The 24,716-nt window shown below is 40.1% G+C and overlaps 1 protein-coding gene and 1 long non-coding RNA gene across 10 annotated transcripts in view; one reads left to right on the top strand and one right to left on the bottom strand.

Annotated features, from left to right (window-relative positions):
* The window catches only part of Fhit (fragile histidine triad diadenosine triphosphatase), a 1,507,501-nt gene that overhangs the window by 176,741 nt on the left and 1,306,044 nt on the right, over positions 1-24,716 (bottom strand).
* On the top strand, positions 8,255-22,731 carry LOC103693285 (uncharacterized). The gene is made up of 3 exons (XR_005494341.2): positions 8,255-9,681; positions 13,576-13,737; positions 17,997-22,731. It is a non-coding gene; the product is annotated as an uncharacterized LOC103693285 (long non-coding RNA).

Below are 24,716 nucleotides of genomic sequence, written 5' to 3'. Positions count from 1 at the left end.
ACATTATGTCTGGAGCACTAAAAGGGTACATAGTGCAGAAACTGAGAAAAATACCCTTCAGTAGTCTAAGCTAAATATTAACCAGAAGAGTCACTCGTGCATTGACAAATGAGTTTGGTTTGGCAATGAATTTTCGTCATTTCACTTTTATCTTGCATGTACATAAACAAAGCTATCAATAAACATTCATATCTCAAGCGCACTGGTTTGTCAGTGATGAGGAAAAGGGTCTAACTGAACAGCAGCTAAGCATTTACTTCTAGCTGAATTTCTCTGATCATGGTTACATGATAACCAGATTGACTACAGATATAAAAGTTCCACATCAACAAAGCACTGTGTGAAAATCAAATGGTTTTATGAAATTCACTGAAAAGATGAATATATATTTTATGATTATGTATAAATTGTGAGATACACAGTTTTTTATCAACAAAATTTATGATCGAGTTGTATAGAGTTGTATGTGCATGTTGGTGCATGTGTACCTACACACGTATATGTATAAAATGTTTGACAGCATTACTTGTACACCTCTAGCCATATATATGTGTGTGCATATATATATGTATGTATATATGTATATATATACACACACATATATATACACACACACATATATATATACACAAAAAATAATCACACATCTTTCCTAAATATAATTTTACTTTGATTGAAATCCAAAAGTGGGGTGGGGGTAATGAATGATCATTACATTTAAACAAAGTCATTTCACATTGCTTGAATTTTTTTTCTTTACTTCCTGCTCACTTTCCCCTTCATGGTCACCCTCTTTCACAATCCTTTCACATTCCCCCTCGTCTTCTCCTCTGGGCTGGTAGGGTATTCCCCTACCCTGCCGCTTCAAGTCTCTGCAAGAGAGAATTGGTATTAGGTGGTCTATGAAGGTCTGATAGAATTCAGTGCTAAACCCATCTAGTCCTATTTTTTTTTTTTTTGGTTGGGAGAATTTTAATGACTGCTGCAATTTCTTTAGAAGTTATGGGACAGTTTAGATGGTTTACCTGATGTAAATTTGGAACCTGATATCTGCCTAGAACATTGTCCATTTCTTCCAGATTTTCCAGTCTTGTCGAGTATAGGGTTTTGTAGTAGGATTTGATAATTTTTTGAATTTCCAGAGTTTCTGTTGTTATGTCTCCCTTTTCATTTCTGATTTTGTAATTTACATCGTGTCTCTGTGACCTCTGGTTAATCTGGCTAAGGGTTTATCTATCTTGTTGATTTTTTCAAAGATCCAGCTCCTTGTTGTGTTGATTCTTTGTATTATTCTTTTTGTTTCTACTTGGTTGATTTCAGACCTGAGTTTGATTATTTCCTGCCTTCTACTCCTCTTGAGTGTAGTTCCTTCTTTTTGTTCTAGAGCTTTCAGATGTGTTGTCAAGTTGCTGGTGTATGCTCTCTCCAGTTTCTTTTGGATGCATTCGGAGATATGAGTCTTCCTCCTAGCACTGCTTTCATTGTATCCCTTAAGTTTTAGTCTTTGTGCCTTCATTTTCAATAAATTCTAAGAAGTCTTTAATTTCTTTCTTTATTTCTTCCTTAACTAAGTTATCATTGAGTGGAGCATTGTTCAGCTTCCGAGTGTATATGTGCTTTCTGTCTTTCTTGTTGTTGTTGAAGACCAGCCTTAGTCCATGCTGATCTGATAGACTGCATGGGATCATTTCAATCTTCTTGTATCCGTTGAGGCCTGTTTTGATCAATTATATGGTCAGTCTTGGAGAAGGTACCATGAGGTGCTGAGAAGAAGATATATTCTTTTGTTTTAGGATGAAATGTTCATAGATATCTCTTAAATCCATTTGGTTCATAACTTCTATTAGTTTCACTGTGTCTCTGTTTATTTTCTGTTTCCATGATTTGTCCATTGATTTGAGTGTGGTGTTGAAGTCACCCACTATTATTGTGTGAGGAGCAATGTGTGCTTTGAACTTTAGTAAAGTTTCTTTTATGAATGTGGGTGTCCTTGCATCTGGATCATAGCTATTCAGAGTTGAGAGTTCATTTTGGTGGATTTTTCCTTTGAGGAGCATAACGTGTCCTGATATATATATATATATGTGTGTGTGTGTGTATTAATTATTAATTATAAATATTAATTATAACTTCTGGATGAAAGTTCATTTTATTCAATATTAGAATGGCTACTCAGCTATTTGCTTGGAACATTGTTTTATAGTCTTTTACTCTGAGGAAATGACTTTGACACTGAGGTATGTTTCCATTATATAGCAAAATGCTGAGTCCTGCTTTTGTATCCAGCCTGTTAATTTATGTCTTTTTTATTGAGTAATCAAGTCCATTGATGTTAAGAGTTATTATGGAATAGTGATTGTTTCCTGTTATTTTCTCTTGTTAGAGGTGGAATTATGTTTGTGTGTGGAATTATGTTCTTTTGGGTTAGTTGAAAGAAGATTACTGTCTTACTTTTTCTAGGGTGTAGTTTCCCACCTTATCTTAGAGTTTCCCATCTATTATCCTTTTAGGACTGGATTTGTAGAAAAATATTTGTAAATTTGGTTTTGTCATGGACTATCTTGGTTTTTCCGTGTATCTTAATTGAGAGGTTTGCTAGATATAGTATCCTGGGCTGGCATTTGTGTTTCTTTTTATTTATTTATTTATTTATTTATTTATTTATTTATTTATTTATTTATTTTATTAACTTGAGTATTTCTTATATACATTTCGAGTGTTATTCCCTTTCCCGGTTTCCGGGCAAACATGCCCCTCCCCCCTCCCCTTCCTTATGGGTGTTCCCCTCCCACCCCTCCCCCCATTGCCGCCCTCCCCCCAACAGTCTAGTTCACTGGGGGTTCAGTCTTAGCAGGACCCAGGGCTTCCCCTTCCACTGGTGCTCTTACTAGGATATTCATTGCTACCTATGAGGTCAGAGTCCAGGGTCAGTCCATGTATAGTCTTTAGGTAGTGGCTTAGTCCCTGGAAGCTCTGGTTGCTTGGCATTGTTGTACATATGGGGTCTCGAGCCCCTTCAAGCTCTTCCAGTTCTTTCTCTGATTCCTTCAACGGGGGTCCTATTCTCAGTTCAGTGGTTTGCTGCTGGCATTCGCCTCTGTATTTGCTGTATTCTGGCTGTGTCTCTCAGGAGCGATCTACATCCGGCTCCTGTCGGTCTGCACTTCTTTGCACCATCCATCTTGTCTAATTGGGTGGCTGTATATGTATGGGCCACATGTGGGGCAGGCTCTGAATGGGTGTTCCTTCAGTCTCTGTTTTAATCTTTGCCTCTCTCTTCCCTGCCAAGGGTATTCTTGTTCCCCTTTTAAAGAAGGAGTGAAGCATTCACATTTTGATCATCCGTCTTGAGTTTCATTTGTTCTAGGCATCTAGGGTAATTCAAGCATTTGGGCTAATAGCCACTTATCAATGAGTGCATACCATGTATGTCTTTCTGTGATTGGGTTAGCTCACTCAGGATGATATTTTCCAGTTCCAACCATTTGCCTACAAATTTCATAAAGTCATTGTTTTTGATAGCTGAGCATTTGTGTTTCTTAGTGTCTGTATGACATCTGCCCAGGAGCTTCTAGCTTTCATAGTCTCTGGTGAGAAGTCTGGAGTAATCTGATAGGTTTGCTTTTATCTGTTACTTGACCTTTTCCATTACTGCTTTTTAATATTCTTTCTCTGTTTGGTGCATTTGGTGTTCTGACTATTATGTTATGGAAGGAGTTTCTTTTCTGGTCCAATCTGTGAGGAATTCTATAGGCTTCTTGTATGGTTAGGGTACCTCTTTCTTCAAGTTAGGGAAGTTTTCTTCCATAATTTTGTTGCATATATTTACTGACCCTTTTAAGTTGGGAAACTTCATTCTCTTTTATATTCATTATCCTTAATTTTGATCTTCTCATTTTGTCCTAATTTTCCTGGATGTTTTTGGTTAGGATCTTTTTTGCATTTACATTTTCTTCAACTCTTGTGTTATTGTTTTCTATGGTCTCTTCTGCCCCCGAGATTCTCTTCTCTATCTCTTGTATTCTGTTGGTGATGCTTGCATCTATGACTCCTGATCGCTTTCCTAGGTTTTCTATCTCCAGGGTTGCCTCCCTTTGTGATTTCTTTATTGTGTTTATTTCTGTTTTTACATCCTGGATGGTTGTGTTTAATTCTTTCACCTGTTTGGTTGAGCTTTCCTGTAATTCTTTAAGGGATTTTTTGTGTTTCATCTTTAAGGGCTTCTACTTGTTTACCTGTGTTGTCCTGTATTTCTTTAAGGGAGTTATTTATGTCGTTTAAGTCTTCTAACATCATTATGAGATATGATTTTTATCAGAGTCTTGCTTTTCCAGTGTGTTTGGGGGTATCTAGGACTTGCTGTGGTGGGACAACTGGATTCTAAAGATGCCAAGTGGCCTAGGTTTCTGTGGTTTAGTTTCTTGTACTTGCCTCTCAACATCTGGTTATCACTGGTGTTAGATGGTCTTGCTGTCTCTGACAGTGGATTGACCCTCCTTATGTCTGTGTCAGCACTCCTGGGAGACTAGTTCTTTCCCAGCAGAGAGCTATGTCACAGGGTCAGCGCTGCAGGCACATGGAAGCCAGAAGGATCCTGTCCCAGACTACTCTTCCATTCCCCTGTCGTGAGGGCCCAGGATGGGTCCCTTTGAGCAGAAGGAACAGTCTCACCTGTGCTCCCAGGTGTGTCAGCACTCCTGGGAGACCAGCTTTTTCCTGGGTATCCAGGTACAAAGAGCTGTGGTTCAGGGCCAATTCTGGGTATAGATGGAAACCTCTTTCCCTACTCTTATGTGCTTTGAAAAAGCTCCTGAATTGGCCATTAAGATTAGTTGGAGGTTCCTCAGGTATATTTAGTAAGTCACTCACAGGAAGACAAAGGATGCAAACTGGGCTCAGCCACTCACCTCTCAGCTTCTGTATGCTTCAATTCAACCTCCAAAACTGCTAATGTACCTAATTATCACTGAGAGATTTTGGGAGTGGGGAGGAGGCCTGTACCTTCTCTGTTGGAGAGAGAGTCTGGGATGGAATAATCCCAGGAAGAAAAATACTCTCTGAAAGCGCTCCATAGTCCTGCTAGAAAGTGCCTGAAACCTGCACTTTTGTTTTTCCCCCAACTATTGGCATCTCTGGTATAGTTTATATCAGGCTAATCTGAGCACCCATAGATGAGTCAGGAGTTAGCAGCTGCAGTGTGTTGGATTTGGGTTTTGTGGTGACTATGATTATTTGATCGCTGTACTTCAAGATCTTGCCTCTTGTCCTGCATCTTCCCAGCAAAGCTTTGTTACTTTGAACCCTGATTTATGTTTTTTCTTTCTTTATCTCACCAACAGGTATGTTATTCTTTGGCTTCCCTCCCTGGGAGCCTGGAGGCATACAGGAAGGATACAAGTATTGCTTTCATTAAAAAAAAAAAAAGAATCAGTTATCTACTAGGAATTGTAGGCACCTGCCATGCTCCCTGTAGATTTTCTAAGACCTTGCATCCATTTTGGGTGAGTATCAGCAGGGTGAGTGTCAGTAGGCTTTGGTCAAGAGAACATTTGTGATTTTTAAAATTCATCTAATAAAAGAATCCAATACAGGCATTTGCTTGCAAGGATAAGAAAGTTATAGGATCAAGGGCAAAAACTTATGTGGGGGAAGCAAGTCCATCAGTCAAAGTCTGGCTATATTTTCTATCTCTAAATGCTTGCATCCCAGAGCTTCCCATTCTTCTATGGTTGCATATCCCATTGCTAACCAAAGGAAGATCACAAAGGAGCAAAGGACTCCATATCCTACTGTATTTGTGGCATGGAGGTTTGGAAATACAAACTCCCCCAATGGAGGTCATTTAGGAAAAAAATGAAAAAAAAAAAAAAGCAGTGTCCATTCTCAGCAGAGGACACCACCACTCTCAGTAGCTGGGACCATTAAACACTCTTCTCCTAGGCTGGGAAGACAGCATTAGGATGCCTATCTGGGAAATCTGGAAAGAAAATATGTATTTACCAAACACTCACTAACTTGTCAGAAAATATTACACAGGCTTTCCAGAAGGGGAGGCACATATGAATGGCAAGTCTAGAAATAACCTTTAGCCAGAAGCCAAGGCTGAGTGAAAGGGAGGCAGGAAATAAAAGACAAGAGAGAACATGAATGTAAGGGAATCACTGATTAAGGATACTATGACCATAAACCAAGAACCCCAACCTATCCCTCACCACTTGCTACCCTCACCAAGTACCATGGACCTGTGTATGACCCCTCACTGCTGATCTCTGGAAAAGCTAAGAGAGCACAGAAGGATCACTGGCTTCAGACACTCTCTAGTTTCACACTCTGTGCTCCAAATTGTGAAAATCATCTTTGGGGAAGAACTGCCATATGTGCTATAATAAGAACAGGAAGGAAGTTCCAGATGTGAGACAAGACTGGGCATTTCAGGATGCAGCCTGCCATTTTAAATGCCCCTTTATTACTGTTTTTTTCAGGTATGCTGGTAATCAGAAGGCACAAAGTAAGGCTCTCTCTCTGGCTGCTACAAGCAGAAAAACCAAAGACAAACTGTATGTTATGGTGCCCTATTATAATAACAGATTAAAAGGGCACAAACAAGGTACTAATTAGTGGTCATAAAACCTGGAGGCTGCAGATTGTTCATCTTATCTGGGCAGTAAGCCTTCCACATGTGCAGATAAGATATGAATGAAACACCAGGGTGCAGATGCCTACCCAGGGAGGGCTCAGCATGCAGAAGCCAGGCAGGGGGCTGGGTACTGAAGTAGAAATCTAAGCATTCTCCTAAACAACTAAAGGCATTCAGGTGACTGCCCAAGAATTAAACTGCGGGCAGCCTAAAACCAGCCAAGTGCCTCCCAAATTCAGTGAGGGACAGTGGAGACCTTACAGACATCTGATTGATCATCTGAGAGTCCCTCTACCCAAGATGTATTCTGCCCCGTGGTCGTCTCTCCCAGGATTTTATGCAGAAGGCTACTTCTGGGAAATGTGATAGTGTATTAGCATGCAGGGGCCAAAGTTTAGCCTGGAGGAGAGACACCTTCATCAATAAAATCTTTTTTGATTAAATTCAGTCTTTCTTCTTGGGTCTGCTCAGAGCGTGGAAAATAAGCTTTCTGACTTTTATCCCCAATTTGTTCCCTGAGGATTTCAAGGATTCTATTGCCATGAGGGAAATCTCTAAGAAGAAAGAGAGGAGTGTTCTTTCATTCACAGGTTGGCTGTTGATGAATTTACCCAGCATTTCAGACTTGGAAATTCTACCCAACTATCTATTGGGTCGCTGAAAGTTACTAATCTACTATTTTACAACCTCATACATGGTGCATATATCAAGAGGTCCATTTTAACAAAACAAAACAACAACAAAAAAACCAACCCTCACCACCACCAAAACCAAACAAATAAAACTTAAGCTTTTTTTGCTGTTCAATAAGAAGAAAAGTGTGTCTATATTACATGTAAATCTGAGGTTGAGTTATGTGTTTTAGCTTTTTGGTTGGTATAACCATCAAAAACCTACATTAAAAGCACAACAATATTATAAGAAAATTACAGAGTAATTACCATTATACTTAGTTTATTTCCTATTTCATAATGAGGTCTATGTTTTTCTTACTGGTAAATATTCTAGTCACTGTATGAATAGTAACGTATCTGACATAAAAATATCAAGATCTCTGTCTCTTTTTCTGTCTCTGTCTCTGTCTCTCTCTCTCTCTCTCTCTGTGTTTACAGCTATCAAATATTAAACCTAGGACCTCATGTTTACTGACCAAATGATTAATTAAATTCATAAGGCTTTATAAAAATATGTATCTTTATGTTCATGTGTGTTTTTGTATACACGCATGTACGTATATACACATACATAGTGTATGAGCATACATGTATATGTGACAGGTAGAGGACATTGAGCGTTAAGCCCTATCACTTTCTGCTTTTTGACTGGACTTTTCGACAAGGCTGGAGTTTATGGTTTCTCAGTAACACTGTAGCCAGCAAGCCCTTGCAATCACTTGTCTCCACTCCACAGTACCAGGGTGTATAGACACTCATGACATATCCATTGAATCCTGGGGATTTGAACTCAGGTCCTCAAGGTTTTACAACAGTTGCTTTCACCAGCTAAGTCATCTTCCCAGCACCCAAGCCCTTCTTTTATTTGAATATGAATTTCAAATTAGAAAAAAGATATCTGATCCTCTTTTTAACTTTCTTGAGGTGGATGGGCAAATACCATCAGATTGGGCTGTGCCCTACTCTTCATACAATGGTATTTGGCTTACCTAATAATAACCCTTTTAAAGATTTACTTGGTCTATGGGTTCTCCATCTGACTCTCTTACTTTTGACTTTAGTATGAAGCCTGGGAGAAAAAAACAAAGATGGTCCAAATGCTTTGACTTTATCTAATGTGAAGTTGAGCAGATAGCAGGTCTCAATAATCAGCCTTGGATTCCTGGTACATACCACCCAGATACCATTCATCCCCAACTGTTTTTAAGATTCTGATGATACTATGGGCCACTTCCGAAGGACTGTCTTGCTTGATTGACTCTCAGAATGTTAGTGTGTTCTCATTCTAAAGGTAATAAATCCAGCATAGTAACCACAAACTATTTAGGAAAACTATTGTTACATTAAATGAAACTTTTTTATACCTCCAATTAAACCATGTGGATACTGCCTGGAGAATAGCATCTGACTCATCAGGGAATGATGACATAGCCATTTCTTCAGAAGAACTTACACTCTTTATAAAGGAGACTATAGCCTTTGTCTTTCTCCCAACTCTCCCCTGAGAGGAGCTGAAAGGTTGACTAAGAGAAGACAGATTGGATGTGCCTTGCACATTTCCAAAGAAAGATGCTTTCTAAATAAACCTAAGTCTGAGTGTTGATGGAAGCTTTCTCTTATACACAGGGTTAGAGGACTTTTACTGCACACCATCCTTGGTGTTCACTAAGAAGACATGGATTCTTCATGGGCTCATGAGTACCCACATGACTGAGAAGAGTCGACACACACTGGCAGGGATGTATGTTGTTCTTTCCCCTCCTCCTGGCAAAGACAATGTGTTATATTTTTTCAGAGAACTTATTAGTTCTTGCTTAATATCATCCCTCTTTTTCACTGAAAACCTTGATTAGAATCCCAGGCAAAGCTTTAGACTTTCAATGAGGAGATCATTAAAAAATAACTAATTTCTAAATGGCTCTCAAAACATCACATTATGGCTAATTGGCAGCACAATCACAGGGCACTGAGACACAAGGTCTGATCTGTCAGTTACTTTATGATTTCCAAGTTGAGAGCTGACTTCTTAGAGAAGATAGGAATTGTGGAGCTCCTGGAAGTGCCCCTTGGTCAGAGCATGTGAACTTTTTGGAGGGTGACCAAGGATTCCTTGAAAGGAATCATGTGGGCTTCTGTCATGAGTTTTCATAACTTATTCTCCACACGTACTGCAGTAGGATAATCAAAATTCTGACCCTTACTCTAGAAGTCCTTTTTAGAATCCAATCATTAGAACAGAAACTGGTGTCTGGAATCCTGTTTTCTAACCTACAGGACAGGGTTAAAGAGAGACTGGGCTTGGATTCCTGGATATACAGTGCTATATCTCCTCATTTCCTATGGAGGTCCTAAGTTCACCTTTCTGTTCCTGTGAGAAAATGTTTATGTTAATTCTTATTCCAAGTGGGAACAAATTTGATCAGTCTTTTACTACCCTGAAATTTGTTAAACATGTTTATGCATCTTAAGAGTCTAAATCAGAATTTCTAGGTAGGGTCTTCTTAAATATTCTTGCTGCAAGGGCTCTGTGAAAATGAACAGATAAATAAAAGGGAAGAGAAAAATAACATAGTTCAGGCAACTTTAGAAATGCTGATTATTACCTCCCTCCTGAAAACCTGATGAAGAATCCTAAGATCTCAGGACTTCTCCCATCAAGCATTGTTTCAGTGTTATTTACTTGTAGACTTTCTTTATCTATCATCCTGGCCATAGTCTTTCATTATTCCCGGAAATTTGATGTGCACATTTTTTGAAGCTTCCTTGTATTACATGAAATCTAATCTCATAGTATAAAGTCAGCATTTAATCCAGTGTGAAGTCACCAGGATGTATCTGTGGTGGTTTGGGTAAGAATTAACCACATAGGCGCATATATTTCAATGTTTGGTCACCGGGGCGTGGTATGATCGAAAGAATTAAAAGGATTTGAAGGTGTGGTCTTACTGGAACAGGTATGGCCTTGTTGGTGGAAGTATGCCACTGGGGGGTGAGCTTTGAGGTTTTAGAAACTATCACCAAACTATCACCAACCCGGTGTCTCTTTCTGCTTCCCTGTTTATAGATTAGGATGTGGCACTCAGCTTCTGTTCAGTGCCATGTTTGCCATAATGCTCCTTTACATGATGATAATGAACTGACCCCTTGAATCTGTAAGCAACCCCCCCCCCCAATCAAATGCTTTCTTTTATAAGAGTTGTGATGGTCATGGTGTCTTTTCATAGTAATAGAACAGTGACTAATACGGAATACAAGTGGGTAGAGCATGGACTAACCCACACCAAGGACTTACATATATCCCCAGTGCATGATAATCTACAGGCAAATAGTTAACTCATGATTCCTCCAGTTTTCCAAGGTAAAGGGCCCTTAACAGCAGGTTAAATGTTGGCCCTAGTGAAATATAATGTCCATCAGAAATTTTGTACACTTTCAAGGAGACCAAAACAAGGTTATGGACAATTAACTGAAGACACAAGATATGCGATATTGAAGGGGGTGGGGGCTGTTGTTCTCTAAGAAAGCCAAAGTTGGAAAAGCTAGTTAGTAGTCATTGAGCCAGGTCCCAAATAGAAGGGTATTCATTGTTAGTCAGAGGAATACAGGACAGTATAAGGGGAATAGCTATTTTGGGTTATTCACTCCTAACACCACAAGGAAATAAAAAAATGCTAAGAATCCCATGCATCGTGAGCAAATTTCAACTAATTCCTTTAGATCAAGAATCCACCATTTTATATCCTACTGGATGTCAGGGATCAAATATGCCTCTTGGCTTCCCTTATTTGGACAACTTGACTTCTTGGGCACTCTCAGACATCTCTTTGATGGGCATCAGTATGGGATACAGTTATGCCTTCAGTTTATGAAGCTAACAGCTCTTTAAATGCTACCCATTTACAATTATCTTGTACATAAGTTCATATTGCCTGACTGTGAGAGCTTCGTTTAAAAGAACCTCACAGTGAAGTTTCTTTGAAGGGACAGAGACAGAGGCAAATGCTGGAATGCAGACTTAAATGTTTTTAAAAGTGTTTATAGTAGATCTAGAGAGGGCTAATTCAGTTGATAAGAGGGCTCGCTTTGCAAGCCTCAGAACCTTAGCTTGATTCCAAGAAACCATTTAAAAATCCTTAGATGCAGTGCCATGTGCTTGTGACTCAGTGTGACAGATGCAGATAGGCGGATCCCTCTGTCTGTCTAGACAGCTATACTTGACTAGTTGGTAAGTTCCAGGCCAAAGAGAGACCATATTTCAAAGCAGGCTGATGGCATTTCTGAGGATAACATCAGCAGTCTTTCTTTAGCCTTCACATCCACTCACACATGTGCTGCATGTACACACTAACACACACACACACACACACACACACACACAATGTATTGTACAAATGCATGCATTTGAAAAGCTAATTAGAGAGAGATGAAAGAGAACTGAAAGGCTACAAAGGATACGTGACAATAATCTGTAGTCCCAAATTGATTTAGCCAAATCCCTTCTGGGATCATTGAGTTACACAGAACAATTCATCTTTAACAACGAACCTATGACACACAAACTGAAGTAGAATGAGAGAGAAAACTGCAAGATTTTAAATGGTCAAGCAAGCGGTTGGATGTGAGCAAAATAAAGTGAGCTTTGTGCCTCCTAAGAAAACTGACAAATTGTCCTCTGGAGTCCAATTCCCAGCATCAGCACCACTTTACCACGATGGCCTGCCTCCTGCCTCTCCAGTCTAATGGCTCTCTATGCCAAGAAGGGCAGGGAGTGTGATTAAAATAACCATCAACAAAATGGTCTGGTAATTAACCGTCTTCTTTTTAAAATATAATTGTGGTCAGCAAGATTGATGGGCTCTTCTGGTCATTAACAATCTATTTAACAACCGTAAATTTAAAGTCATCACTTTCCTGAGCCCTAGTGTTAAGGAGGTTAGGGGGCAGGCAGAGTTAAGAGCTGGAAAATTAAGCCAGAACGTGAAAAGAAGATTTACAAAGTAGTATTCCCCTGAGAGTGCCGTGGACCTAAGTGGAAATGGGTGTTATTAATGCTGCAGGATGTACTTAATTGCTTTTTTAAGAGGAAAAAAAATCTTAATTGATGCCCATGCCACAGAAATATAACTTAGGTGGGAGTTGGGCATTGCTAAAGATTGAATCTAGACAAAACTCTAGAGTATTCCAAATGAACCACCCACCTATAATAATTTAAAATATGCATTTTAAAATAACCAGCTCTTGATGGAATTTTCAAATACCATATAAACACACACACACACACCCAAGTGTTAGACTACCTTTAATATCATATCTGAAGCTTCTTTGACTGAACGGAATTTCACCTATGTCTGTGTATTTTCAGTTGTACTTAGCTGGTTTTGTTATTAGTGAGCAACACCATTGCCGTTTTCACACCACATTCTGACCTAAGGGTTTTTGTTTTTTGTTGTTTTTGTCATTGGGGTGTGTGTGTGTGTGTGTGTGTGTGTGTGTGTGTGTGTGTGTGTGTTGCCCGAAGCTTATGCTAGCCCACTTGTCCATGCTCATGTACCAGTCAAGGGATAAGACAGCTAAATCTCCCACTGGATTATTTTCTAAGCAGCACAGAGTCTCAGTGCTAGGTCTGAACATGCCAAGTGGAGGCCCAGCCCAGGCTCACTCTACCAGTGCTCCAGGAAAGAACCAGGGGCCAGAGGAAAAAGGAGACATATCTCTCACTACCCTTAGGCTTTGGATTGTTGTAGGGAACTCTTATGAAGCAGGAAATAAGCACACACACACACACACACACACACACACACACACACATATCACACAATACACACACACACACACACACACACACACATACACACACACACACCCCGTAGGAAGCACATAGACAAATAAGTTGTGTTTTTTTATGTTTTAGACTGTAACAAACAGCTCTGTCACTAATCTGTAGCAAAGGTGTTCTCCCAAATACAGAAATAGAGAGAACCCCCTAGAGGAGAAGGACCAGGATTTCCTTCACCAATGTGGCAGCATGATAGGTCTGCTGATCCCCATTAAAGTAAGGGTGCTCTGTCTGCCTGGATACAAGGCACTCGAAGAAGCAGAACAGTGCTATTGCTATTGATTAAAGCTCAAAGGAGCTTGAAAAGTTCCTTAGAAGACATATTAAAAGTGTTTTCCCCCTTCCCTTGAGGTTCACTGGGTATTAACTAAGGTGTCTATAGCTGCACCATGTTTGGCCTCAGAAAAACTCACGGCTTAATATTTCAGGAGGAAGAACTGGGTCTTGATGAGACAACAGTCTCCAGCTAAAATGCCACGCCTGATCATGAGTAGTATCAAGCAGTAGACTTCTTGGGAAAAGAGTGAAATGGCCAGTTGTCGGTGGCTAGAGAGGAAGCTCCCTAGAGGACTTGAGAGTGACTTCTGAAGGTACAGTGCACTATGGATCCCAACCATACCAGCCTGGTGGGGTACTTAGGTTCAACTCTCTAAGTATGAAATGCTAAAAAATGACAATGCTCTCCTATTTTTATCATAAGAACTACATAAAAATACAGAGAAAATTTTTATAATATCCAGCATGTAGTTTTTATTCAATAAACATTCACCTTAATGCTAAATGATAGATGAAAGTAGAATCATTCCATTAAGAAAAATCAGCCAGACTTAAAAAAAAATACATGTTTTCTCTGTAGACTTAAAAACCATAAAATTTATGGTATGTGTAGGAGCTGGGTAAGAGGGAGTGTATCAGCAGGGTCAGGGACAGAGGATAAGGCAGGGTCAATAGAATGAAGGCAAATGACAGACCTAAATGATAACATCACAATGAAGTCTATTATTTCATATAATTAATATTGTCAACTAACAAGTCAACCTGAGTCTCATTACCTACGGTCAGTCATTACTGCTTATTTGTAATACAGAATGGAGTGCTGGCTGGGGCTTTGACTGACTGCCTGCTTTAGAATTCAAGCTTCATTTGATGCATAGAACAGACAAGCACCACACTTTGAGGTCAAGGTGGCAGTGGAGAGCAACACAAGCCATCCTGTGCAGTTCATGTGTGCAGAATATATGAATTTATGAATTTAGCAGAGTTAACCTCTAAAGTGATCTAATGCTTTTGGACCCTGGAAGATCACATGATATATTAACAACTCAGAATTTTAGGACACTGAAAAATAATCCAAATGGATACATTTTTGAACTAAAACAACCAAACTACCTTCTCTGAGTTTCCCAGACTGCTTAAAGCATCTAGCCCCACACTTAACTCTCCTCAGCCACACTGAAGGAAGGATCAGTAGGAGGCAGCTTCAGTACCAGGTGTTTTTAGCTGTGACAAAGGAAACCTCAGTGGCTGGCAAACAAACACCCTAGAACCATGCACATGATGAGAACAGACTCAGAGATTCTGAGAATCAGTGTCCTAAGGCATCAGAGGTTGAAATTCATAGTCATCAGATGATAGCAGGAAGTCCTTTGTGTTGTCACAAATGGGTGGAAGGTGCAAGCTGCATCTGGCGTCGACTGAATAGATAACCTCAGATGGTAGTGAACATCATGTAGTTTCTATCTTCCTCTTTCCCACTCAAAACTCCTTAGAATTTTCAGTTCTGAAATACCTCCAGCACCAAAGTCAGAAAGCCCTGTGCTACACAGAGCACACACGTCAGAGTGGACCTCAGTTCTGATCTTTTACCCTACTGTCCTGAAGTCACGCACTGCTCTGTCCCTAATGGCTGACATTCTATATCATGCTTTCTGGGGCTTAGGTAATGCTTGGGGCATGATCAGGCTACCAGAGAGACAATAGCACCGCCTTTATTTCTCTACATGGAAAAGCAAGCAGATCTTTGATGTCTAAGTCATAAAGTAAAACAAAAAGATTAGTGATAGCTGAACATAACTTTGACTGTTTGGTCCACAGCACATTAGATACCATCAATAAGGCTGTCATGCCAGTCTATCACTCCTTCCTGGTGACTGGTATTACAGTTGCCTAAGCAGTATTAGTTCCCCTATCAAAACAGCTCGAAGCTGGTAGGGTAGTTGACTTGACAGAGTGGTTACCTAGAATACAAGACTGTGGTTTTGATCTTCAGCTCCAACAGTGGGATAAAATGGCACATGCTTATAACCCCAGAACTCAGGAGATAGAGACAAGAGGATCAGGAGTTCAAAAAGACCTTTGGTTACCTAGTGAGTATGAGGTCAACCTGGGCTCAATGAGATGCTCTATGAAGCCTGTGTCAAAACAAAAAAATCTAACTCTACTTAGAATCCATCAGCTTCTCTCATGCTTAGAGCCGGCACACCCATAACTATCAGCCTCATGTATTACAGGTCACATCTTCCTTTGTTCTTAATGTCTAACTGCCATTCTTTACACAATAATCACAGCACTGTTTTAAATGTAAGAAGCAGATCCCTGCAATTGCCCCATAAAGCCTGGCACTGCCCATGGCCTAACCTTGAGGACACTCACTGTCTCCCTGCATAACAAAATGTCCCTGCTTCCTTCTCATTCTAAAACTTCTGCCCTAGCCTGGAAATGCTGGTCCTCTACAACCTTCCGTGGCTACCAATTTCACATCACTCAGGAATGATTTGAAAGTGAACTTAATCAAGAGAAAAATATTGGATCATCAAGTTTCTAGTCATATGTGACAGATAGCTTACATTTTAACTGCCTTTGGACTTTGGGGTACAGCCTAAAGACTTATTAATTGTCAGTGAATTGTGCAACATTCTCACCAGAACATCAGCTCTGTTATAACAGGGAGACAGTTTTCTACTGTTCCTACTGGGTCCAAAAGAGGTCAAAGTGTATCTTCTGGATTCCTAGGACTAAAGGATTAGTTTGTGAATGAACCATTAAGGAGAAGCATCTCAAAAGGAACAGATGTGAATTGTCACTTGCTTAATAGTTTCTTAGAATTTCCAAAGTCATTCCCAAATTACATGCTTTGTTTAAAACATCATCAATTTAACAGAAGATGTACACCAGGATAATAGAGAAGAAGTTGACATTCCTCAACCTGCAGCTGTAACATAGAAACTCAATTCAGAGGATAAATTTCTTTCTTTGAAGTCCTGTGTTAAAGTTCAGCCTGTCTTTTTAAATCGCACATAAGAGACAGTGACTAATGAAAGAACAATAAAATGCTGTTAATGATGCTCAGTATAAAACCAAAAGAGGAATTTTGTATTTTTCCAAATATGGTTAGACTAGCATGGTATGAAAATTAGTTTCAGTCTGTTTTCTTTCATAATTATATTATTATAAAAATTACTTGACCCTTTTATGTCCAGCTGTATGCATAATGAGAGTGTACTATGTTACAGATTGTGGAAACCAAGATGACATCAAAGTATAAGGTTATTTTTGGAGATCATGTCATTCTCTAAATGCAAGTAAGCCAGGTAGGAATAACCAAAGGGAAATTGAAGATGGCTGGGAATTTGGTGGATGGCATCACACGGAACAAGGTAAAACCAAGCAGTCAGGCTTTGTCCTACTCTAAGTTCTACTGTTATTCTGGATGAGCCAGAAACTGCAGGTACTGTTTGACAGGTCCAACATAGACTGATCCAAGACTCATTCATAGAAATGGAAAGGAAGTCACTCCATACATTAATTAGGTAAAGTGAGACTACAGACACACATGGGCATATTAAAATCTTATCAGGGAAATCAGACCCATGGACCTACCAAACGTGCCAGACCGAAGGAGAGGGTAGAGCTTCCCCACCTGAATACCATACTGTTAGGGACCATAACATGACCTTATATGATATCTTGTAATATTTGTGCTTGCACCATGGATGAATAAGTAGAGGGCTCTATGACTATCCCTGGAGCTGAGGTACAACTTTGTGACCCTACTGCTTGACTGGTCCATTCACCTGAACCTGAACCTGTTATTTTCTGCACTAGGACTCATGTTCAGTCTTTAACCTTGCAGGTGGAGTGGCTTTACTCCCAAAGTCTAATGCCTCTTCTCTGGTGGGTTCCCTTCATATTCCTGCTTATCCATGTCAGGGTGCAGAGGTATAGTCGGCATCTGTTCATCACTTCAGTTATAATTTTAAGGCATGTTGGTCCATCTTACTTGATCAAGACCTTGAGGGCAGGGTTCTTTATCACTCATCTCTAATCCTTGTTCAGGGCTAGACATGTGAGAATTGTTTGACAAATATTTGATGACTGTTCAAGTGAAATAGTGAAGCCGTCTTTAGTGGAGAGCAAATATAAGTCCATTTTCCTAGGGAACTGTCCCCAGGAAAGGTTCACAGCTTTGAGACAAAATCTTGCAAACCTGATCTGCTAGACTTTAGATCAAGTATTTGGCATCAAAAAAATTGTGTGTGTGTGTGTGTGTGTGTGTGTGTGTGTGTGTGTTTGTCTTTGTTTTACTGGAAATGAATGTTCTATTTGATTTTATTTCCAATAACCTCAGTTGAATTTTTTTCCAGTGTCACAAATTGACTCTCAGTCTTCCTTGGATTGGTGATGATGAGATCTGTCAATCAGAATTCCATATGCAGGACTGGCAAGCCCAAGCCAGAAGAATGAACACAATTGCCTTTCTTAGATAACGAGCATGTACCACAGATGGCTTGTGCTCTTCTCTCTTCTCAGCTCTTGTCAATTATTGACAGCCTTTGTCTTTCTTTTGCAGCCATTTCACTGTACAACCCACACAGAGACAGAGGAGCCAGGAAGTTCAAGTTCACATCCTGATCCCTCCTCATTCACAACAGCACAATGACAGCAGTAACATGAAAGCCACCACAGTGACAATAAGAATGGTTTCCAAGGTAAAATGAGAATTGTATGCCAGGTGTCCCACACAGCAATTAATAGATATTGTCAGATGGGATCTTCCCCAACATGAAAAACAGCCTAGGCTCATTCAGTTAACACTGAGATCAGGATGGTGAGAGGCATCTCTGAGCCTTCATTCTCATCCCTTCATTACAAAGCCATGACCTCACTCCGATATGATCCTGCTGGCCTACACCTTGACGGCAAGAATAATCTAAAGTGTGACCCCTCTCAACTGGAAAAATACTTTCATATTTCGTTCCTCTACGAACAATGAATGTTAGAAAGAAGAAGCAGAACTATCTACAGTAGAATATGTGGGTGCATGAGATGGTGTGATGGGACACTGTGTACTCTTCACATAGTTTCCCAAAAGGAAGGTGTCTCTTCTGAGAAGGCAGAGCTGTCTGAGAAGACTGGGATACTTGGAGTAAAGTGGAAGAAATCTTTTATTTAATTATTCAAAGAAAATAATGGACTTCTGCTAGCCCCTACCATTGGGCATCAAAGGGCCTTATTTTGGAAGAGAATATCTCAGTAAAGTAATAATGGATTTTTACGGTGCTAGGGCTTTATGACAGATGTGATGCAAAAGATACATTGAAGAGTTAAAGAATCAGATGTTTGGACACCATATTTCTGGCCAGGCCAGAGATTGGAAAATACTTTCTCCAAAGGTCCACATAGAAGGTTCTGAAGAAGGTGCTTTCCTTGCAAACATGAAGAACTTCATTTCGTCCCCAGAACATGGGAAAAAACATAAGGTGGGCATCATATGCATTTTTAATCTTAGTGTCAGGCAGCTGCAGACAGACAGAATCTGAAGCATGCTGTTCAGCTAGTCTCCCTTACTAATCCATTTCTAAGCCAGTGATACATCACTTGAGGTTCACTTCTGCCTCTACACATCTGTGCCCACATATACACATAGATCACACACACAGACAGTAAGAATTTGGGGCTTTGAGGCCCATGCATAAACAAATGATCATGGTTATTTCCCAGCAAAATTTTACCAAGGTCCCAGCATGTTCTGCTGTTCCTCTGCTAGGGATCATAGAGGCAAAGCATGGCCTTTCTACAAAATGGTACAGTCTCTGGATAGGGCTTTGCTTTAGGAGTAGAAACAGACTTTCAACCTCAGTTGTTCTTCCTCTCTGTGAGATGTATAAGCATCTCATGTCTGATTCTCCAAGATAGAACTAAGAAGTTGTAGAGAAAGAAATTTCTGGTACTAAATTTCAACAGGGTACTAAAGGCCCTCTACCAGGCAGCTTTGCACAAAGGGCATAACTCGAAGAGTATTTCTGTGGATATCACAGAGGGGTGTCGAGCAGGTAGAGGAACTTAAATGCAGAAGAACCCTCTTCCAGACACAAAAATCGAACTGAAACAATGAACACAGGATATGAATAGACACTTTTCCCAAAGAAGCCATACAATTGAGCCAAAAATCATGGACATATACCCAACATGGTTAGCTAGTTATAGAATGAAAAATCAAATCAAAATCACAGGGAGCTCGCACTTCACAGATCCTGGGATGAGTAAAGTTGAAAATTAGAGCAGACTTCTTCATGAAGATATAGGGAGATGGGAAGGACGGATGGGAAAATAATCAGAGTGACTGTTAGAAACAACCTTAGCACAGTCTTCCAGAATTAAACATGTAGTTGTCATATGACACGGTAACTACATTCCTAGTTATTTATTGAAGAAGAATGAAAATATCTGCCCATAAAATACTTATAAATGAAAATACCTATTCTTGGATTATTAGTAAGAAGTGAAATATGGAAACAACCCAAATTTCCATTCATCAAGAAACAGACCTACATTCAATCCTATGGGCAGATATTCCTTGACAACAAATGGAGAGGTTTCTGCACAGTAGGAAGAAAAACAAAGATAAAAAACAAAAAGAGAACTCTTGAATGGAAGAAATATTTGCAATGTGTTTATAAGTATGTATAATATCTTGAAGCTTATACAATTGAATAGCAAATAATAGTCTAAATTTCAAAGATAGTAAAGGTGTTATACAAAAGGCTTTTTTCAACATCAAGCCTGGACACTGAAGTCTTCTGCATTCTGGGTATATGTTCTACCACTGAGCTACATCCCCAGATATTCTTTTCAAAGAAGCAATACAAACAGCTGAGAGGTTTATGATAAAATGCTCAACATCATTAATCATCAAGGAAACATAAATAAAAACCACAGGCTATCACTTCATACTTGTTAGGTCAAGTATGACAGTCAGGAGAACAAGAAGAACACTTGTAGATTGTTGGTGGGAATTTAAATTATTTTGGGTATCATGAATAAGTACTGTGTAGGGTTTTCAGACATTTAAAACTACTAAGACCATTATCAGAATTCTGGGTATGTATACAAGAAAAATAAGATTATTATCTCTAAGAGATATGAACACTCCCATGCTTACTATAGCATTATCCACAATACCCAACATAAAGAAGGAAGGTGTCCACCTAAAGACAACTGGACAAAGAAAGTGTGTGTGTGTGTCTGTGTGTCTGTGTATGTGTGTACATGGTACATACACATATAACTTAGCCTTAAAATGGAAAGATGTACTGATACCAAACTATATTAACCTAGAGGACATTAGAAATAGAAAGGCAGAAGGCAAATGTGTACAATCTCACTCACAGGTTGTGGTGATTTGAATACGTTTGGCCAGCACAGATTCATGTGTTTGAACACTTGGCCCAGCTCCACTGTCCTCCATCTAGACTTGGCCAAGCCAGGGGAGGTTGGTGGTGGCCACAGGCCCATTCCACCATGGGCTCTTATAGGGTGTAGACAGCTGGGGGCAGAGAAGGGGAAAGGCAATCTTATCTCTTCCTCCCAGACCCGTGTGCCCCAGTGCTTGCTCCTTCTCTCCTAACCCCAATGAACAGTACCTCCTCCTTTCCCTTCCGTTCCTGGACAGGAGTCTTGGGGGCAGAGAGGGTGAGTGTGGTCCCAGTGAGCTCTCTGGTCCTCCTGTTCTGGGTCCTTCCCCCACTTGTTGGAGTGAGTGTGGCCTTGTTGGAGGAAGTGTATATAGATGGACTCTGAGGTCTCCTATGCTCAAGCTCTGCCCAGTATATGGCAGTCTTCTCTTTGCTGCGTTTGGATCAAGATGTAGAACTCTCAGCTCAATCTCTAGCACCAGGTTGGCCTGTATGACCATTGCTTCCTGCAATGTCAACATTGGAATGAGCCTCTAAAACTGTAAGTCAGACCCAATAAATGTTGTGCTTTATAAGAATTTCCTTTGTTATGATGTCTCTTCAAAGCAAAAGAAACCCTAAGACACAAGTAGAATCTAAAAAGGTTCAACTCAGAGAAACAAAAAGTGAACCAGCAGTTCCCCAGATTTGGAAAGTGAAGATCTGTTCACAGGGCATAAAAACCCAGTGATAGGATGACTAAATTCTGGCCATCTAGTTAGTATCAATCATTGTTACCACAGTCAATAAATTATTGTGTATTTGAATTTTCTTAGGAAAATTTCCTACAAGAAAGCTAGCTAGATATATCAACTTGATTATGGTAATTGCTTTATAATGTATACATCATGTCATGTCATCATGTTGTATCACACACACACACACACACACACACACACACAATCATTTCTGAACAAAGTTGGAGTAGATGAAGTACTTCTACATAGTAAAGAGGGTCATCCATGAAAATTTGAAACATCAGACTAATAAAATCTTAGTGGATCACATGACATCATTAAACAATATAGTTTAAATAAAAGAGCTGCACAGCATTTGAATGATATTTCAATAAAGTTGCATTAAAAAAAAGAAGATTTCCATTTAGCGGCTGACACAAAGGTCCAGCTAAAAACATTGATAAAAGTTAGTTTTAGCCCAGCTGAGGTCAAACATAGACGTGACTCCTTTATTATTCGGGTGCACTGAGCCTTAGGATCCCTTGTTCTGAGAATCAAAATGTTAATATGTGGGAAGGTCTAGAGAACAGGGAGTTCTTCAGAAATATGGACAGGGTGAAAACAGGCAGCCTTTTCAGAATCACCATAAATATCAAACTGAGAGAACAGAGTGAGTTGGTTTGCTGGTGGGCACTTCCATTAAACAAATGGCTCCTAAATGCCACTCTTATGTCAAGTGATAGGCAAGCTGACCATTAAAGGGTCTTGGAAGCCCAGTCCAGATGCAAGAACTTTCCTAGTTTTGCAATGGAGGGAAACTAACCCACCAAAGTGTGTGGCAGGAAGTCAGGGGACTAAAGGCATAAAGCAGGGCTGGGTGCCATGGTGGCCAGCAACAACCACAAGGATGGCAAGAAGGGGACAATGAGGCCTGCTTTCTTGTTGCTTCCCATGTGAACGTCCAGCCCCAGGCACAACTGACACCATAAAATAGTGGATACAACCAGGGGAGATTTACTATGATGCTTTAGGTAGAGAATTAGCACTTGCCATAAGAAGCCAGGCCTTAAAATTAAGAAAAAAAGCTCAAAGAAAAGAGAAGGCCCAGGAGGTACATGCTGTGCTGCATTTTGGAATTGCATCACTTGTATCTTCCACCTCAAACTTCTGGAACAGATTGGGTAAATATAATGATTTCACAAAATCATGGGATTTTCTCTTTACTTAAGAAAAGACATGGGACATGCCTCTAATACTACCACTTGGGAGGCAGAGGCAGTAGGTACTCTGTGACTTTATTTATTTATTTTTTTTTTATTTTTTATTAACTTGAGTATTTCTTATATACATTTCGAGTGTTATTCCCTTTCCCGGTTTCCGGGCAAACATCCCCCTCCCCCCTCCCCTTCCTTATGGGTGTTCCCCTCCCAACCCTCCCACCATTGCCGCCCTCCCCCCATAGACTAGTTCACTGGGGGTTCAGTCTTAGCAGGACCCAGGGCTTCCCCTTCCACTGGTGCTCTTACTAGGATATTCATTGCTACCTATGGGGACAGAGTCCAGGGTCAGTCCATGTATAGTCTTTAGGTAGTGGTTTATTCCCTGGAAGCTCTGGTTGCTTGGCATTGTTGTACTTTTGGGGTCTCGAGCCCCTTCAAGCTCTTCCAGTTCTTTCTCTGATTCCTTCAATAGGGGACCTATTCTCAGTTCAGTGGTTTGCTGCTGGCATTCGCCTCTGTCTTTGCTGTATTCTGGCTGTGTCTCTCAGGAGCGATCTACATCCGGCTCCTGTCGGTCTGCACTTCTTTGCTTCATCCATCTAGTCCAATTGGGTGGCTGTATATGTATGGGCCAAATGTGGGGCAGGCTCTGAATGGGTGTTCCTTCAGTCTCTGTTTTAATCTTTGCCTCTCCCTTCCCTGCCGAGGGTATTCTTTTTCCTCATTTAAAGAAGGAGTGAAGCATTCACATTTTGATCATCCGTCTTGAGTTTCGTTTGTTCTAGGGATCTAGGGTAATTCAAGCATTTGGGCTAATAGCCACTTATCAATGAGTGCATACCATGTATGTCTTTCTGTGATTGGGTTAGTTCACTCAGGATGATATTTTCCAGTTCCAACCATTTGCCTACGAATTTCATAAACTCGTTGTTTTTGATAGCTGAGTAGTATTCCATTGTGTAGATGTACCACATTTTCTGTATCCATTCCTCTGTTGAAGGGCATCTGGGTTCTTTCCATTTTCTGGCTATTATAAATAAGGCTGCGATGAACATAGTGGAGCACGTGTCTCTTTTATATGTTGAGGCATCTTTTGGGTATATGCCCAAGAGAGGTATAGCTGGATCCTCAGGCAGTTCAATGTCCAATTTTCTGAGGAACCTCCAGACTGATTTCCAGAATGGTTTTACCAGTCTGCAATCCCACCAACAATGGAGGAGTGTTCCTCTTTCTCCACAACCTCGCCAGCATCTGCTGTCACCTGAGTTTTTGATCTTAGCCAATCGCACTGGTGTGAGGTGAAATCTCAGGGTTGTTTTGATTTGCATTTCCCTTATGACTAAAGATGTTGAACATTTCTTTAGGTGTTTCTCAGCCATTCGGTATTCCTCAGCTGTGAATTCTTTGTTTAGCTCTGAACCCCATTTTTTAATAGGGTTATTTGTTTCCCTGCGGTCTAACTTCTTGAGTTCTTTGTATATTTTGGATATAAGGCCTCTATCTGTTGTAGGGTTGGTAAAGATCTTTTCCCAATCTGTTGGTTGCCGTTTTGTCCTAACCACAGTGTCCTTTGCCTTACAGAAGCTTTGCAGTTTTATGAGATCCCATTTGTCAATTCTTGATCTTAGAGCATAAGCCATTGGTGTTTTGTTCAGGAAATTTTTTCCAGTGCCCATGTGTTCCAGATGCTTCCCTAGTTTTTCTTCTATTAGTTTGAGTGTGTCTGGTTTGATGTGGAGGTCCTTGATCCACTTCGACTTAAGCTTTGTACAGGGTGATAAGCATGGATCGATCTGCATTCTTCTACATGTTGCCCTCCAGTTGAACCAGCACCATTTGCTGAAAATGCTATCTTTTTTCCATTGGATGGTTTTGGCTCCTTTGTCAAAAATCAAGTGACCATAGGTGTGTGGGTTCATTTCTGGGTCTTCAATTCTAT

This window comes from Rattus norvegicus, chromosome 15 (genome assembly GCF_036323735.1).
Source record: "Rattus norvegicus strain BN/NHsdMcwi chromosome 15, GRCr8, whole genome shotgun sequence".
NCBI lineage: Eukaryota > Metazoa > Chordata > Mammalia > Rodentia > Muridae > Rattus > Rattus norvegicus.
The sequence above is the reverse complement of the archived record's forward strand: the minus strand, read 5'-3'. Positions and strand labels throughout refer to the sequence as shown.